Below are 18,350 nucleotides of genomic sequence, written 5' to 3'. Positions count from 1 at the left end.
TCTGTTAGATCTACCACTCAATCACACATATGTACTGGTGCAAGACTCTCTGATCTCTTTCCAGTATGAAAAATGGTTTAGCCTGGCTCCATGGACTTGCTTGTGGATATAGTATCCTGCAAACAGCACAGTGTGGCATTGGGTTACATAAAGGGGAAAAGCTCATCTACACAAGAGTGTAATATGTGGTGCTATATTGTTGATGCAAAAGGCCTAAGAAAACAGCAGTGGGTGGAAGAAAGAAGAAGCAGAAGAACACAACTGAAGCTGTCAATAAGCGTGGAGAAAAGGGTCACAACAACATTTAATGAGAAATGGCAAAATTGTCACAGCTAGTTAACATATGAAGACGAAAACAACAAAAAGCTTTTGGCAAGACCACTTAATTTCAACTGCAGAAAAGTCTTTAACATTATTCAGACAAGGAACCCACACTGGAGGATATTTTACTCTGCAGAGTCTGGACTCACACATTCTGATGTTTTTGTTTTTTACCTTTCTCAAGTTGTTGTTGAAGTAATGTTTGCATTTAAAACTACAATGGCACTCAGTAGAGCACATACCTCCACCAAGGCCAAACAAATCTACACACAATAATTATCTGGATCCAGATAATTACCTGGATCTGCACCATATTGTACAATGTCATAGATCCCAACACCATAAATATGTTTGGGTTTTTTTGGGTTTTTTTTCACAGAGATCCTTACATTATTTCCTGAGAAACCGGTGAAAATGTCCTTATCCCACAATGTTTAGGAAAACCGACAGACGGACGGACGGACAGACGGACGGACGGACAGACAGACAGACAGATAGACAGACAGACAGACAGACAGAAAGTAAAAACATAACCTCCTTGGCAGAGGTAACAAAAGGAATACATTTATTTAATATATATGACAAAGGGTTAAGGTGATGGTTTATCAAATTTCACTCACCGAGCACCTATTTATTAATGAAGTTATCCCATCAATGTCATGTGGCAGCAGAGCAATGTATTAAGTAACGCAGATTCAGGTCGGGGGGTTAATGCTCACATCAAACATTAACCTCATGCGTCAAATAGTTTGTTATACAGTGTGCTACTTGACATGGACAAGCAACCAAAAGTTGTGGTTGTTTTGATGTCGATATCTGGTGGATCCACTCTACCACAGTCTACTCCCTCTGCAGTGTTTAAATCAGCCTAAGCAAGTGACAAGGACACTCTGGATCGACAAGGCCCCAGGGAATCTCCTCAGTGTTGAAAATATATCAACCCCAACTTCAGTAGCAGGTAAGCAAGTCCCATAGCAATGACAAAAAACTGTGTCTCTATGGAGACTATGAGAGAGATGATGTAACATCAGAGGTTATTCTATGTGGGAATGCTTACCAGACAAGAGGCGACTTTATGTCCATAACCAGGATGATCCTGGAACCTACAACCACTGGAATTTCTGGAGTTATGAAAGAGGCACAGGAGTTCAAATCCGGTCTTCAATTCTCTCAAGCCCAAATTGATGAGTTGAGAGAAACAGAGAAGAAAGTTGGTTCATTTGAATCACAACTGCAGTCTCTGTCCTCTCAGTGTATGAACTCTGAAAGCAAAGATAACATATCCAAAATTGATTATTTAGAAAATCTGAGTTGATATAAACAATGTAATTATTGATGGTCCGATACAGGACAGAGCTTGAGCAACAAACTGACAACTGACCCAAAGTTTATTGAAATTGAAAGAGCCTACCGCACTGGAAATATGAAAAAGAACTCTGGAAAAGCAAGACCGATTGTAATGAAACTCTTGTACAGAGACAAAGAACTCATACTTGCCAAGGTGAGAGTTCAACTCCAGAACACTACAATTTATGGAAAAAAGAGAGCGGACCTCATTCCTCCAATGAAACAGGCCAGGGTACGACGAAACCGGGCTGTCATTAAATATGACAGACTGGTAGTTAAATCAGGAAAGCCTGACAGAAACCACACGGCATGAGTGAATCTTTCTTTGTTTTTTCTCGATACCAAACTACCCTGACATTATCTCCACACAAGCAATCTGACACTCTTTTACCAAAACTTCCTCTTCCTCTATGCTGTCTTAATGTATGCAAACAAAGACCTACGTGATCAGGCTAATGGACTGATTATTTTTCCAATATTTTTTATCAAACATTTTATGACCCGAAGACAAACTGTTTTGCTCAAATGAAACAAGTCTCTTTTGGAATATCTCAAAATGAATTTACATCCTCTGTTAACCTCCAAAATTGAAGAGTGACTTTTTCCCTTATTTCTATCAATGTTTCCAGCCTATCAAAAAACTGTGATTCTTTGTGCCTTCCAAACTCGAATTCTCTTTTCATGTTACAAAAACCTGGCTGAAAAGTCTGAGACCACTTCCACGTTCACTTGGGTGGGGAATTCCAGCTTGGTCTGTGAAGAAAGACATGTCACTGCTGAGGCTGTTGTGTTGAAACTTACCAGACCATTATTGCATGTATTTATAGACCACCTACCTCTGTCTATATTCAATGCTGACTTAGCATTTATGACTTAGGTTCTTGTATTATCTCTGAAGAAGGGAGGGGATATTGCTGATCTTTGTCCGATCTTTCTAATAACATTGAAAAAGTATAAGTCATGATACATGTACACTGCATCCTAAATGTAAGTGAACTTTTAATGATGCAAATATAGCAAAGTTCATATTACTCGTCAGCTAGTCACTTCTGGTCAGTCAGAATGTATTTCCCAAGGCTTATCATCTGTCCTTTCAGTTTGGATTGGTGTCTCTCTAACCTCATCATAAACTGACCATATTGTGGATAACTTCAACCAACATTTTCCACATGGGCTGCCTATATGAGCTGGTTCAATCCAATATTTTCTAAATTTTTTTATAGATACATTCAAATTGTGTATTCTCCATTGCTGTAATTACTTCCTGCCAGGAGAATGCCACTTTTCAAGCCCCTGGAGGGGTTTTTAAGCAATGCTCCTTCACATTCACTTGCAAATTATGTATTGTTTTATCTTTTTTCTTAAAATGTGTAAAAAAAAAGAAACAAAACAAAATCTGAGCTTGACAAACAACCGCTTCCCTTGCAGAGCCTGAGTTACACGTTTGGTGAAGATGAAGAGATATTTAACACGACCAAAAGTTTATAGTACAGCAACACTAGTGGCTCTTTGAGGTTGTACTTTGCCACAATGGTGCTTCGAGCTAAATGCTCAAATAAAGTTTTATTTTCATTATTCCCGTTAATGATATGTAGTGTTTTATGTGTGTGTGAATGTGTGTGCTTTTGATAGCTTAGACCATGGAGATTAACAGCGATTCCATTTAATGCAAGAAAATATATTCAAATAATGCGTAATGACATGTGGTTGAACTCTTCGGGTTAAAGGCAGCGGGGATGAGGAGGGTCATTCATAGTTTATTATGTAACGAAAGCTTGCGGGGCCACATATGAATAACCATACTGTAAATCCACTTCAGCCATACACATCACATAATGCAACACAAAAAGAATGACGGGGTTATAAGATGCTGGGTTATACAGTGTATGCACCATTTTTTCTTTTTTATTCATGTGACCAAAAAAAAAACTGACTTATACCCTCGATCGTATCCACAGCAGCCTGGATCAAATGGATGAATATATTCTACTCAAAATCACTTACAGGAGATACAAAATTTCAGTAAATCTGAACAGTGACACTTTTATATTTGGAGGTCACGTTCCACTCGGCAGAAGGATGAATGTTCATTCCTGACAGTGTAATAAAGTGCCTAACGCAAAGATCTCCTTGCTATATGACACAAGAAGGGAAACTATAGACAGGAAGAAAATAAAACATTGATGAAATATGCTGTTTGACAAAATATGAATAATGTAGACTAGCTTCCTGACTGACAATCTGTCATGAATTATGCTTATGCATACCACACAACTACTTTGACTGGTTTACTTTGATGTAAAGCTGCAGACATCTTCCTTTACATATTGTCCTGCTTCAAAAAGACCAAGATCTGACATTTATCATGTCATCACATAACTGAATTGATCGGTATGTTTAAGAAAAGTTGGAATATGTCAACTGGGATGACAGGCAGTGCAAAGTTAGAAGAAAAATGGATTGAGGCAGTAGACAGTGAAATAATAATCAGATCACATTCCCCTCCCGCTAAGTCAGAACGTTTTCTCTCCTCCCAAACAACATCGAGTATCAACAAAGTTGAGACTCGAGTCCCCAGTGGAATCTCCTGCTCTAATCCATGAGGACAAGACCAGGATTATCAGAGATATGTAAACAAATACAATTCACTGATTGCCAAACTCAGCCACATACAATGACAAGATTTCACAGTGTCAAACTCCACAGGGAGAGTGAGACTTCTGTGAATCAGAAACCAAAGAGGTTTGGCTCTTAAAATGCTTGCAGGCTTTCTTACTGCACATTATGCAAGCACACATATACACTCTTAGAAAAAAAACATGTGGGAAAACACTAACACTGGAGGCTTAATTCGCTTTTTCAGGAATTTTTTTTTTTTTTTATCATTCCTGCTTTTCTATATTCTAGCTCCCTTACCTTCTAATCATTATTTTTCACTTACTCTCTTTCACCCTCTTGTATTCTCTTTTCAGGCAATGGTTATAGTTTGCAGTAGCTCATTTCAGGACTTATTTTCGCCCTATCACCAATTCTATCCTATTTTCCTCCCCTCTCCGTGTCTCTTCTACTTCTTGGTTCTCAATTTAAGCCAAATTATATGGTCCAAAATCACAAAAATGCCTCAAAGAGCTTTACAATATGCATAGCATATGACACCCTCTATCCCAGACCCTCAGTTTGGAATGAGAAAAAAAGTTTTTTCAGAACTGACACCCCTATTGGCAGCACGACTTCCTTTGCCTCGTGTCTACAAAAACTGTCACAAATTCATGTTGAAAAATAAATCAATTTTATGATTTTAAGGAAGCTTTAAAGGCGGAGAAAAGAGACATGCAGTATTTGTATGTGCAGAGTAGATAAATAGAAATAACAGAAATGTAAAGTTTGCCAGTTACTGGCAAAAGACAAATTTTAACCCCCCCTATTGTTTCCACTGCTAATTTTATAAAGGCCAAAGCCAGAAAATGTGCTCTTTGTTTAGATTATCAAAAACAGACAATCAAATGTTTGTTTCCGGATGCTAGCAGTAGTGTTAGCAACATGGCTAACTGCTATCAGCGTGACTACTGCTCAAAGCAAGAAACAACCATAAGAATCCCAATTTGAACTACTAAACCGAGATCTCAGTGCTATGATAAGAGTAAACTATTATTGCTTACTTTTACATTTGTTTCTTTGTTACTTAAGTCCAGGGATGCATTTCTGTTCCAGTCCGACCATGGCGCCCTGTTTTTATTTTGGCGGATGTTTCCACAGTTACTCTGGCCGTTCGACCATCCACCATTTCCACTGCTTGGGGAAAATGACTGATATCTTTTTGTCTTGGTTGCGCAGTGGCACACACACTTCTTTTGTGCTTAATTTTTCTGCAGAGCGAGACAGAACAACAGTGAAAGCAAGGCCTATAGGGAACCAATCTAAATGCAGATTGTGCCATTATTCTAGTCATACATTACAATCAACATTTATTTCATAATGATTAGCTACAACAAAAAAGTTGTCTAGTAGCACTTTAAAATGGTATTTTAAAGGCACTGAGAGCCACCACATGATCGCTACTCTCCTCTCCTATTTTTTCAGTTATAATAATCTCCACCTTCCTACTTTACTGTCCTCCTCAACTTGACACATTCCTTTCCTCTGCTATCCATCCCTCTGGTAACTCTCATCTCTCTCCACTGAACTCTATTTTACCCTAATCCTTTCTCCCTTCCCCTTACCAACTCCTTGGAGAGCCACAATCTTTCTCCTCTCCTCTGCTCTCCTCTCCTTTCCTCTCCTCTCGTCTCTTCTCCTCTCCTCTCCTCTCCTCTCCTCTCCTCTCCTCTCTCATTGAGATGCAGTGCAGGGAAGTGATTGCTGCTCCAGACCCCAGAGATATCTTTGAGGATCCACTGAAATAAGTGCTGCTGGTAATGGTTCAGCATACACAACAAGAAGCATGATGTGGGCAGATCTTTTGCAGATGACTGTAGACAGGGAGCAATTTCAAATGATATGGTTTCCAACTTGTTTAATGAAAATGTATGTTTCTGTGAGTATTTTTTTTCCTTTAACAAATACATCACCATCCAACTCTTCCTTAAATCTGAACCCGCTGTGAACTGCATTCTTTCAAATAACTGTAGACATTGCAATACAGGTGTAATATCAGTTTTCATTGTGTACAAAAAAAGAGTATCACCAAATACATGAAGCAGTCTCATAGTTCTGTAAATTCCTAGCTCTTGGCTAACTAGTTAAACTGTGAACTATGTGCTTCCTAAATCAATCAAGCACTTTACTATGCCTGACCCTCATCACCTTGTAGAGATACAACATAGTTGATGAGGCAGCTAAAGTCAAACCGAAGCTGGAAGTCATTCATTTTCTGCCATAATTACATTTGGCAATATCCAGTGGTGGTAACTGTAAAATGGGAGATAGCCAATTTCATCATTACACTGGAGTGTGAAGAGGATTGTAATTCAAAGTGCTCTGATGTATAGTAAAGTTTAGCTCAGTCATCAGGTCTAATACAGGAAAAGATGAGGGGGATTGATGGGGCTGAGGCATGCCACAGAATGACAGCCTCACAAATGCCTGAGCTCAAATCATTCACATTGTGGGTGTGTGCATTCATTAATAATAATATATGAGGAAAAGGGTTGATAAAGCAGGAGAGCACTGGAAGCAGTGCAGGAGAATAGTGGTGGATAATGTAAATAATATTGCATGTTTATTTTAATAGACATGTGACAACAATTTGTATCTGCCACCTACAGGTAGCATCTCTCTATCCATCCGTCTATCTAGTGTATCAATATCTCTCCTGCCGGGTTATGATCAATGCTCTTCACATAAAGATCCTTTTTGAATACAGGGCTGATGATCTCCAGCTCTTTTCTCTCTCTGAACAGTTCCAATCTACTCTAAGTACCTGTCTCTATATCTCTCTCTCACTAAATCACATGCACAAACGATATTTCTAGTTTGTCTCTCATCTCTTCCCTTCATCTCTTCTGCCTCACATTTCTCTCTCGCTTTATTTTATCTGTTTCTCTCTGGCTTCCTCTCTCCTCAGCCCCAGATGTGCAGTGTCTCTACTCAAAAGCGTTTTCCTCTTCCAGGATACAATAAACAGTTGTTTGCAGTGTGGAATAACAAAGATTGTCACCATGGATACTCTTCCATCCCGTGAGCGCTGAGTGGCCCTTTCCGAGTTCTAAAAGGAGCAATTATCTGATGACATCAAAGACAGGCGACGACATAAAAAAGCAAAGCGAGGGAATTGGGCCCAAGCCATTTATCAGACAGGTGGAGAAGGGGTTCAGTTCACCTTATTCAGACAGGATGGCAGCTTCAGGCAGCCAGCATTCACCTGAAGGGGTCGAGGCAGTTATATAAACACAGTCATTCTGCTTGAAATTACCTGGCATTTAATAAAATACAATAAGAAAGGCCCACAGGATTCAGAAAGTATTCAGACCCCTTCACAGATATGACTATTCAGACACTTGGCTATGACTCTCAATGAAAACCTGGTCCAGAGCTCTAAGGATCTCAGACTGGGCCGAAGGTTAAACTTCCAATAGGACAATGACCGTAGGCACACATCCAACACAAGGATGGCTTAGAGACAACCCTGTGAAAGTCCTTGAGTACCCCAGCCAGAGCTCTTTGTAGAGACCTGAAAATGTCCCCAACGGTCCCCACCCAACCTAACAGAGCTTGAGAGGATCTGCAGAAAACACGGCAGAAAATCCCCAAATCCAGGTGTGCAAAGCTTATCACGTCATACCCAAGAAGACTCGAGGCTGTATTTGCTGCCAAAGCTGCTTCGACTTAGAACTGAGTAAATGGTGTGAATACTTATGTCAATGTGGTATTTCAGTTTTTCCATTTGATAAATTTGCACTCTGTTTAAGGGTAAGGGCAATTGCACAATCACAAGAAATGGTTACAGGTATTACAGGGAGAACTTCTTATGTTAAGATACACTCAGCTAATCCAAGTAGACAACAAATCTCATAATTAATTCATTTCAACACAAATAACATCATTCAGTTTATTTTTAGACAATGTGTTAGAGGGATATAAAGTATGGTTCGTTTATCATGCAATAAATATGGAATGAGTTGCACTGTTCACGCTGGGGATGTACCAGTACAGATTCGGTTGTTCAATACGAAGATTCAAATGCTCCCTCTTTTTTTCATATAGGAATAAAGTTGCCATTTTGGTCATATCTCAGTTATGAAATCCTACCGCACTGCAGTATGTCTCTCCTGCCGGGCTGCTCAAATCATTGCCATAGACATTCGGGTTTATAGGGCTGGCCCCACTGTTGTGCAGTCCAGCCAAAACTATAAAATAATTATTGAACACAAAAGACTTCTATATTATATCATTAAGGATTTATGTTAAACATCATCTTTCATGTTTATTGAGACAATACCTGTTGCACTTTAGCCAAAGCCTAAAATTCACCTCAATCTAATATGCTGTTGTGTAAAGCTAGAGCTTGTGGAAGACCAATGTTTTCATTTTTTGAATAAAGGAAGAAAATTCTTTCAAAGAGATCACAGACTAGTGTTAGACACAGTATAGTTTTACAATATAAACACACTATAATGAGCTTCAAGTGAACTACAAGGGTCTATGGGCAAATCAACAATGAATGTTCTTGATATTCACTTTAGAATCAGGAAATTGATTGCAATGTTGCTCCCTTAAGAGCTAGGCTGGCATTTACATATATTAGGAGCTGAAAACTCCCAGAAATAATTCATATTCCGCGGAGATGCTATCTCATTATAACCACGAGATGTTAATCTTCGGCAAAGTTCAACATGAAAAATGAATTGCAATCCAGTTCCTTAAGGAGTTTTCCACAATAGGAATCTTTTTCATGTGTGACAAATCCATTGAAAAGTGACTCAGTGACACTAGTGCACAGAATTATTGATAACCAAATCGTTATTGCAGTTGAGGTACACCTGAGAGAACCAAAGAAAACCAGAATTACAGTATGAAGGCGTGATGCATGATATGCTATGGAAAGCAGTTTGTCAGCAGAAGCAGGTCAGCACTCAGGCGAAGTAACAGAGTGAGATCCTAAAACTGAATAAAGAGCGAAATATTTCCCCAGCTGGAATATCAGAGGACAGATGAGTCAGGGCTGGGCTGAGCAAAGCGGTTATGAGGAACTTAAACGTCAAACCGAGGCAGGCAAGGTGCAATGTCGTAGCACTGTAAAATGCTTTTGGAGGAGGTCAGGGTGGAAAGTTGTCTGTGCAAATTGATGGACACTGACATCCGAGTCCATAGTTCAGGTCTCATCTCCTACTAAAGGCCTCAGTATACTTCAAAAGAAATGCTCTCAACAATATCTGAAACCCTGAATCACTGGTGCAAAATGTATAACTTTCCAAATCAGATAGTAAAACCCACTCATTACACCGCAATTATTACAGAGCTACGTGTGCAGAGGTGTGAAAGAAGGCATGGTTAGAACTCAAGCTTGCTTTTTTTTTTTCATTCTTCACATTACTTTGCAACACTGTAAATGCCTTCAAGGACGTTTTACCCGTTTGTGTGATTTTTCCTATTTCCCACATGTTGGTTGAATCGTGGCTTTGAGGTATGGATGCTTTGGCCTTGGTCACTTTGTAAGCTATTGTGAAATGAATGCAGACAGGTGCTGAGAGTCTGGGAGTAAATATGTGCAAATGTAAAGCCCAGGCAACACTTCGTGTACAGCACCACTTCAGTCCAATGGTTTAGAGTCTACATGGTTTGCATTCCAACAACTGCCCAGTGCAGTAGAGCATACACAGTAAATATTCATATGCAGAGTCCATTCAATCCAAGCAACAAAAATAAAAAGCACTTACAGCTGGCCAACCTGTAATTGATAAAAACTAAGTAGAAGATACAATCAATCAAGTCTGAATCGGGATCTGATTGATTGAACAGATGTTGAAGAGCGCAGTTTTAGTAGAGGGAGCAATAGCTGCAAAGTGAGGCTTGTGGAACAGTTAACAACAAAGTTTTGGCATATGTTGAATATTCACATTCGAAATTTGATATCAGTGAGTAAGTAGCAGGACATGTATTATATTGCAAGCTGTAAATGGATGCGTAGAGTGTAATATATTGTCCAATGGCCCAGTGGACTGTGATGACACTTCTCTGAGTGGAATAAGACCGGTGGAATAAATTCGGAGGATTGGGTATCACGTATTTTTGGGGATGAAGTGTCATATAGAGCAGGGTCTGAAGTTCACAGGGTTTCACAGACACCTTCGCATTTCGAGTATGGGCTCAAGTCATGATAAACAGCGTGGTAATAAATGGTGACAGTATTAAGGTTTATTACTGGGTAAAAAGGAGGAGTCCATAGATTCTGGGGGTGTACAGGGTGTGAATCTGAGGAGAGCTTCGATGGGATCAAGACAGGCTCTGAAGGATTCTCAGCTGGTGAAATGATCATGGCTGAGCTTAATTTCACCAGCTCAGAAATCATGTTCAGACATCATTTCACCATCTTCGTCTTCTGTCAGCCTGTGTAAGAGAAATGGAAGATGTGGGTGTGTTGGAAAAAGATTTGTGCATAGATGAAATTCACAGTTGTGTGAAAGACCTGAAGTTGCACTATCACTCTGAAAATTTGTAAATACAATTTTGAACAAATTATTTATAAATAAGTCATAGTAAATACATTCCTCATCTCAGAAAACAAAAAAAAAAAGTTTTGATATCATTACTCAGTGCATATGATTACAACTCATGGGACAATAAAATCATTGCAAATTAAGTGATCACTGTTATTTGTGCAAAATTGAAATATTAAAATATAATTCAAAAACAAATTATGTTTAGAGTTATTCATCTTTATAGTTCAAAAGATTTCAAAATGAAGCATTCTGCTTCAGTGCGCAGCAGCAGTGATTTACATCTGTTCTCAAAGGGCTGCTGTGTTTGATCAAGCAAACCAGTCTATCTTGTGCTGCTTAAAATTGTTTGTTATTCATCTGTGATTGCTTTTTTTGTATCATTTAGGTGTTGGCTCTCTGGCAAACACTTCTCAAAATGTTATTAACAAAAAGAAAGATTTATTTATTCTGCACTCCTACAAAGGATAAAGGCTAAGAATATCAATTGTAAAGGAGATCAACTTAATAGTCACAGTGTGCACACAAAGGCGAAGTGTATTACTGAAGATGAAGATCAGTTCATCTGGCCTCAAGTACAGGCCTGACAGGCATGACTTCTGCGCAGAGGTCCGGTTTCTCTTTGAGTTTGAGATCTTACACCATAACATGCACGCTGCCTGCGGTGAGTCAAAGACTGACAGAGTAGGACTGTGGACTGTGGTAGAGAAGACTGTAGATGGACACAAAAGACTGACATGTTGTAGATGTACAGATACATCTACATATACAGGATAATTATATCTAGTCTGACAGATGATTTTCTTTCTCTGCATCTCATTTCAGTTCTTCTTACAATTCTAGCTTTTGTCTATCATCATCACCACCACCACCACCACCATCATTATCATCATCATCACCCTTTGACCTGGTTCTTTCTCTTCTTGCTTCTTGCTCTCTTCTTTGTGTCTGTCTGAGCTTCTCTTCTGATTAGCTGACTGCTTTATGAGTGATACACAGCTAGGCCAATCACAGGTAACAGATTGTAGCCTTGTACTATAGTGTGATAAAAATAATCAGTAAATGCTTATGGTGATGGTCAGTCAGTGCTGAAATGAGATGCAAAGACGGTCAAATTTGGACTAAAACTATCCGGTATTTCAGAAAAAAAAGAAACTTTCACCACTGGTCTCTGATATTACTATCCTTGGGAAGGCTGTCCAATGATATAATGGCTTGCTGACATCAAATGATTCCGCAGCACTTTCTCTGCTTTTTTTTCCTGTCTTGTAGCGACGGACTACGGACTAACTTAAAACAATTAACAACAGAAGGTGGGTCTGGGTGGGCCGTGCTGGGGCATGGCTGAAGGCGGTGACTGTATAGTTATGACATCACAAAATTATGCAAGCCCTGACAGCTCGTATAAAGGCAAAGTTTCCCAAATCATGCTGAGTGCATGTCTGTGTGTTTTGATACCTTCATAGTATTGATATAGCACATAGACCTGCTTTATAATCAAGAAAGACATGGAAATATCACTTTATACAATATGGGACCTTTAAAAACATACTGACATATAACATAAGAAAGACTAGCTAAACATATCTGAAGACAAGATAGATCCTATTATTATGCTGTTAGGATTGAAAACAGAGTAGCATTGCATTACATGAATCATTTTTAAATTATTTTCACACTGCATGTTTGTAGGCTTTTTTTCAAAAAGATTAATTTACCCCTGTTTCCTCCCAGTTAGAAACCATGTCTAATTAATGACTAATACACATGACCCCCCCCACACACACACACACACACACACACACACACACCCCACTCACCAATATAGGCAACAATAATGCAAGTATAACATGTAAAAAAAATTATATTAGTATGTACCATGGAGTGTTGGCTGCACTGATTGCTGTGTGAATGGACTGATGTTCTGTGTGCTAATCCTGCCACTCTTTGATGTTTAATCCATGGCCTCTTCATGTACTTATATTACACACTTTTGTATTATACATGTATTTGCACACACAAACTAACCATCTGCTACTGTGCAGCAACTTCATCTGGACCCCTGCTGTGCATTAAACCTCCTTGTTGACAAAAACCTCATCCTATCACCTTCATGTTTATATGACTTGCTGCAAACATTAATGCGTGAAAAATTTGGTGTCCTAAGAATGTTTGCGTGGGATGTGTCCAGATTACTTAATTTAAATGTGATGAAATTTTTTCTGCTTTGGTTTTGTATGATGTTTTTTCCATTTTACCCTAAACCTCAGGGTTAGCATTAAGATATGCATATGAAACACATATGAAAGAATATCATTTGACAGATGACCAGTTTTGTATCCTCAGATATAGTCTGGGGAAGATGAAGCCTCAGCATGCACACACATGCAAACACACACATGCACGCACATTTAAAAATACACTTGCTGTGCAAATTCTGCACACTTCATATTCACAGAGGAGTACACCTGCAGATCATTGTGTATTTAGAAACAGATTCATAAATAACTGAAGGGAAATGATCCATGTCTATGGCTTACATAAACCTCAACCTTCCTTTGATATGAAACTGTACTGCAGAAAACAGGAAGCTCAGACCTTCAGAGAGCCCTTAGGGATTTTTCACTTCATGTTCTATACATTTTAAGTACACACAGTTTCAGCCTAGATAGCATCTGCCCACTTTCACATACTCTAATGCATTCATAGTTCATGTACTGTTGATGTGAAAAAAGAAAAAAAAACTGTGGATTAAAAAAAAAAAAAAACATCATAAAAAAAAAAAAGTAATTTTTGCTCAATTTTTTCCCCCAGCTACTTCACACTCTACTCCCTGATGAGCATTATTCAGTAAATATTCTCCATCTTGATCCTTCAGTCTATGAATATATCTCGCTGACTCTCTTTGCATGCATGCCTCAGTTTTCAGAAGGACTTTAAGTTTGAAGGTGCAATCAAGTAAAATCTGTTTTCATAAGGTAGATATAAGGGCTGGCAATAAGAAAATAAATGAGTGGAAAAATAATGGCATTGGATACGGAAACCAATGTGTTCTGTTCAAACACACACACACACACACACACAAAATTGTGTCATCCATTCAGATATATTTAGGTCCTAAAAAGCCACATGCACACATGAAGCACATGCATATACTGCACAGTACAAATATTGTATGTACAGTAACGTCTCACACCCACACAAAATATAAGCTGACATGTACAGAACATATTCAGTATACAATACCCAGACATTATCACAGCGATTCAAGCTCTTTTGCCAGAGGACATCATTCATTACTTCATCAGCTCGTTTCTCATTCTAATCACTCTTCCTACAGTATTCCTCTCCCTGCATATCCCCCATGAGAATATGTCTTTAACAATTCTTTCATCTTATCCATGAGTCAGTCATCTTCTCCTTTTACTGTCATCTGTAATCTTGGATTACCTTTATTTTCTTGGCTCCATTCGCATGTCACATTGTATTCCTTCCTCTCTTCCTCACCAGCTCAGCAAGAGAAAGAGAGAAGAATAACCAGAGATCACATGCTCACGCTGCATTTGTCTCACATATGTGGATGGATGAACGTTAACGCAAACACACTGAACAGTTAACAGAAAAAGTCCACTTGGACAATGTGTTCAATCTATAGTTATCCAAGTGCATCAACCAATATCAGACAATACAAACACGGAGGGTAATATCAAAGTGTGTCTCAAAATTGTCTTTTAAATGCCCATGCCACCGAATACCCAGCAAAGTTGGATCCTTTAGGTTCTAGGTTAAATTCATCACAGTATAAATGTATCTTCACCGTCATACCATGACACTGACACTAGATGTGGGTTACAGTAGCTATATGTAAGTTTGGCTATTGCTACATAGCCCACACTAGCATTAACAAATTCGGCATCTAACTTCATTCCTTTACTCGTCAAGAGCTGTCTGCAACAGTAGAAAGCAACTCTCTTGTTCTGCTTCCATCATCCCTCTTCACAGCCGTGTTAAAATTATTTACTGGATCAATTGGCATAGCCTCATTTCAAGGCTGGCTCACAGGCCCAGCTGATCTGATTATTCAGATTATCAAAGTCCTGCCAAAATCAGAGGGGACTTAGTGGAGGAAAGTGAGCGGAGACAGTCTTGAAAGACGCAAGAGGTATAAAGTATTTTTAAACTGACTCCCTAGAAAAGCGAGCAAAGAGGTTGACAGGTATGAGAAGAAGTTGAAGTTCTATCAAAAATAGATTCTTTGGTCTAAAAATGTAGGTTTTATTTCAAACTGATATCTTATGGAATAATAATGGCTACAATTAGTTTTCAATACTGTCTTTCTAACTTCATATATTTTTTTGTCACTGCAATGGTTGATTCTTAATTGCTGTTGTGCTTGTCCTTTTCACAACCTATTGCTAAAGGCAAAGGCAGTAAGAATACCCATACAAAAACACCAGCAGAAAGAAGAAAGAAAAGCATAGTAAAACTGACCATCAGGACTACCGGGACAAATCCCGATGGGCCGTTGCATTGGTGCCCGGCCGACCGTCAAAGAATCCAGCACGTTTTTACTGGCCCTGTCAGTCTCTCAATTTTTTTTACCGGCCTTTTCTGTGTCCCTGTCATTCAGGGTGTGCTGAATTTATTTCCCAATCCGACCTTGAATAAAAATATAGTGGGCCATTTTGGGGGGTGTTACTGGGGATGTTTGGTCATTCACAGTATGAGCACGACTGCATTGGCAAGGATATGATTTACACAACTGTAAACATCTGTAAATGTCAAAATATCCCTCGACAAACAATTTGACCTCCCACCCCACCAAGGGTCACTAGCATTTCTGGCACAAGGTCAAGAGAGGAATACCTTTGAGGGTTGAATGACGTTTGTCACATCGATTGGTTTTGATTGCAGGAAAATATTATCATGGCCAAGCTTTGCAGTCAGATTTAAGGTCACCTCAATGCCACTTGCCATGTCCAAAGACGACTTTATGCCTATAGTTACAGATATGATTATTGTGCCTATTGAAAGGAGTAGAGTGATTAGATATGTTCTCTCACCATTGCTATGGTAAATTGCTGAGGTCATGACAGAGTTATCTTATCTCCAATCTGTATCTATGACAGCATAAAATTTAAACAAATACAAATGATTATTACTTTGATAAATACATCTCAGAAGATAATGTTAGTTGTATCATTAATGTCACCACAAACAAGCCTATACTGTGTACTGTCCCCTACACTGTGTGCACAAATAGGACACAATAGGATAGAAATCGTTTATCTCAACCAACTACAGAATTGTCACTTCTTCCTCCGCTCTTATTTAGTTATTGTAATCTCTAACACATGTAATTAAAACATAACATTTCAAATTGCATCTGAGAAATGCCATTTACTTTTTGATGATTTAGAGAGCAGAGTGAATAACAATAGCAGTTTGATTACTATAAAGGTCAATATCAAAATAGAACCAGCAGTCTTTCTTTATTGCTTTCTTTTAAAAGTGAATTAGCCTTTTGACACATGTACCATGTATCTGTCAGGGTTAAAGAACGCATCTGTCCTCTCTCATATGTCACTTTGGTGTGTGTGTGTGGCAGAGATAGATATCCATACATTGTTAACAACCGAGCACAGAAACTGCCAAAAATTGTAAAATTCATGTCCAATTCATTAATTTGGTTCTCAGACCTCAAGCAGCTGTATTGATTAGCTTCGCACACACAACAGGTGGCGAGCTTGGAACTAGAATCTGGCTGGTTTACACTACTTTTGCTTGGATTTTGCTGCCATCCGTCATTATTCACATCCTATGACTTTGACAGCAATTTATATCAATATTTATTACTGCACTGGAGGAAAATGTTTCTCCTTAAAATCCAATTACTTCTCCTAGTTATCATTTTAGTCAGGAGGGTAAACCAATTTGAAAATGGAGAGAGGCATTGATGGAATTGTTGATGTGTGTGTGCATGCAAGGATAACTCCATGCCAAGTTTGTGTGTGCGTGCTCATGCAATGCTCTCTACAGTCTTTATCAAGCATTCTCAGTCAGATGTGTGGCCTACTGTACGGGTGACTCCTCCAGCTGTCTGGATGGTTGGTTTGATTGTGATCAATAACCAACCAGTCCATGGCCCCCATGTCACTGCAGAATTATTTGTGACTGATGAACTGAGTTGTGTGAGTGTATGTGTCACAATGAGAGGTAGAGGTTGGAGAGAGTGGAGGGGCTGGGCATTTGGAGGTGGACTGGCCTGTTAAGATCATTCTCCTGTGACAGACCACTTGCTCTCATCCTCTCTGCTCTCAAAGTCAACTCATTGCGCTCTCATTTCACACTTGATGGCAAATGGGGGGGGGGGGGGGGCTAGGAGTGGGATGGAATGAGAAAGAGTGGAAGAAAAGAAGCTCTTGGACAGCAAGGAGGAGGGATGGGATGGAGAAAAGGGGTCAAGAGAGGTCAGATGAGGGCAAATGAGAAAAGCTATTATGGGCTGTAGAGATGAGGAAGATAAAAACAAAGAGATGACGAAATGGACCGAAACAGAGAAAATACTTATATCAGAGCAGCAGTTATTTTGTGTTGTTCTTTAAAGATGTGTGTGTGTGTGTGTGTTCATTTTAACACTCTGCCAACTTGTAGGTATGCCAATATGTAAGTACCTTGGTTTAAAACGTTAAAAAAATATTAACTAAGATCATCAACAAGAAATTACAGTTTTGATGTTAAAGATGTCTATGTATTGTAGAATATCTACTGAAGTTAGCATGCTAACCAGCTAGCCCTGACCCATCCAGTATCATAATAACACTCTGTACTTCAAGTGGCAATAGTGAGTCACTGTAATATGTAGTCTAATAATGAAGTAAAAACTCAGAGGTTCAGTTTTGATTTCTCACTGCTTTACTTATTTTAAATGTTGACAACTACCCCTACTACAACTGCTACTAATGTTAACAGTAGTGACTGACAACCAAATTTTACGCAGTTTTAGCAGTTCACCCAAACTCCAGCTTTAAATGAGCAATTTGGAAGTTTTGCTATTGCTACAAAGCCAAAGTTAGCATTAACAGCTGTTTACTTACCAATTTAGAGGAAACATTGAAGAAATGAAAGAGGAAACTTCATTCCTTTCACTCGCCAACAGTTGTCTACACCAGTGGAAAGCAACACCAATGTTAACTCTTTTCTCATACTGAACTTAGCATGCTAACCAGCTAGCCCTGGCCCATCCCCCTTCCGATAGCGATTCACTGTAGCGCCCAGTCTGCCCTGAAGACATAGCACTAATCAGATGGCCTATTATAACTACTTGTCTTGTAAACGCAATAATGGCCGAAGCTCATCAATAGGCAATTACCACCACCTGCTCCTGGCAAGAAACCACGTTTGGTGTCAGAGAAAACTTACAAATAGCCTCCTTAAAGGGCACTATAACAGTAGAGGTGCCAAACACTCAAAGGCTAATGTGAAACGCTGCTTTTGACATACTGTATATCAAAAAAAAACACCCTG

At 39.0% G+C, this 18,350-nt stretch overlaps 1 long non-coding RNA gene across 1 annotated transcript in view; it reads right to left on the bottom strand.

The window, feature by feature from the left end:
* The window catches only part of LOC130168990 (uncharacterized), a 49,320-nt gene that overhangs the window by 12,180 nt on the left and 18,790 nt on the right, over window positions 1-18,350 (bottom strand). The gene's annotated exons all lie outside the window — the stretch shown is intronic.

This window comes from Seriola aureovittata, chromosome 5 (genome assembly GCF_021018895.1).
Source record: "Seriola aureovittata isolate HTS-2021-v1 ecotype China chromosome 5, ASM2101889v1, whole genome shotgun sequence".
NCBI classification, from domain to species: Eukaryota; Metazoa; Chordata; class Actinopteri; order Carangiformes; family Carangidae; genus Seriola; species Seriola aureovittata.
Note: the sequence above shows the minus strand (reverse complement) of the source record. Positions and strands in the feature narration are given on the sequence as shown.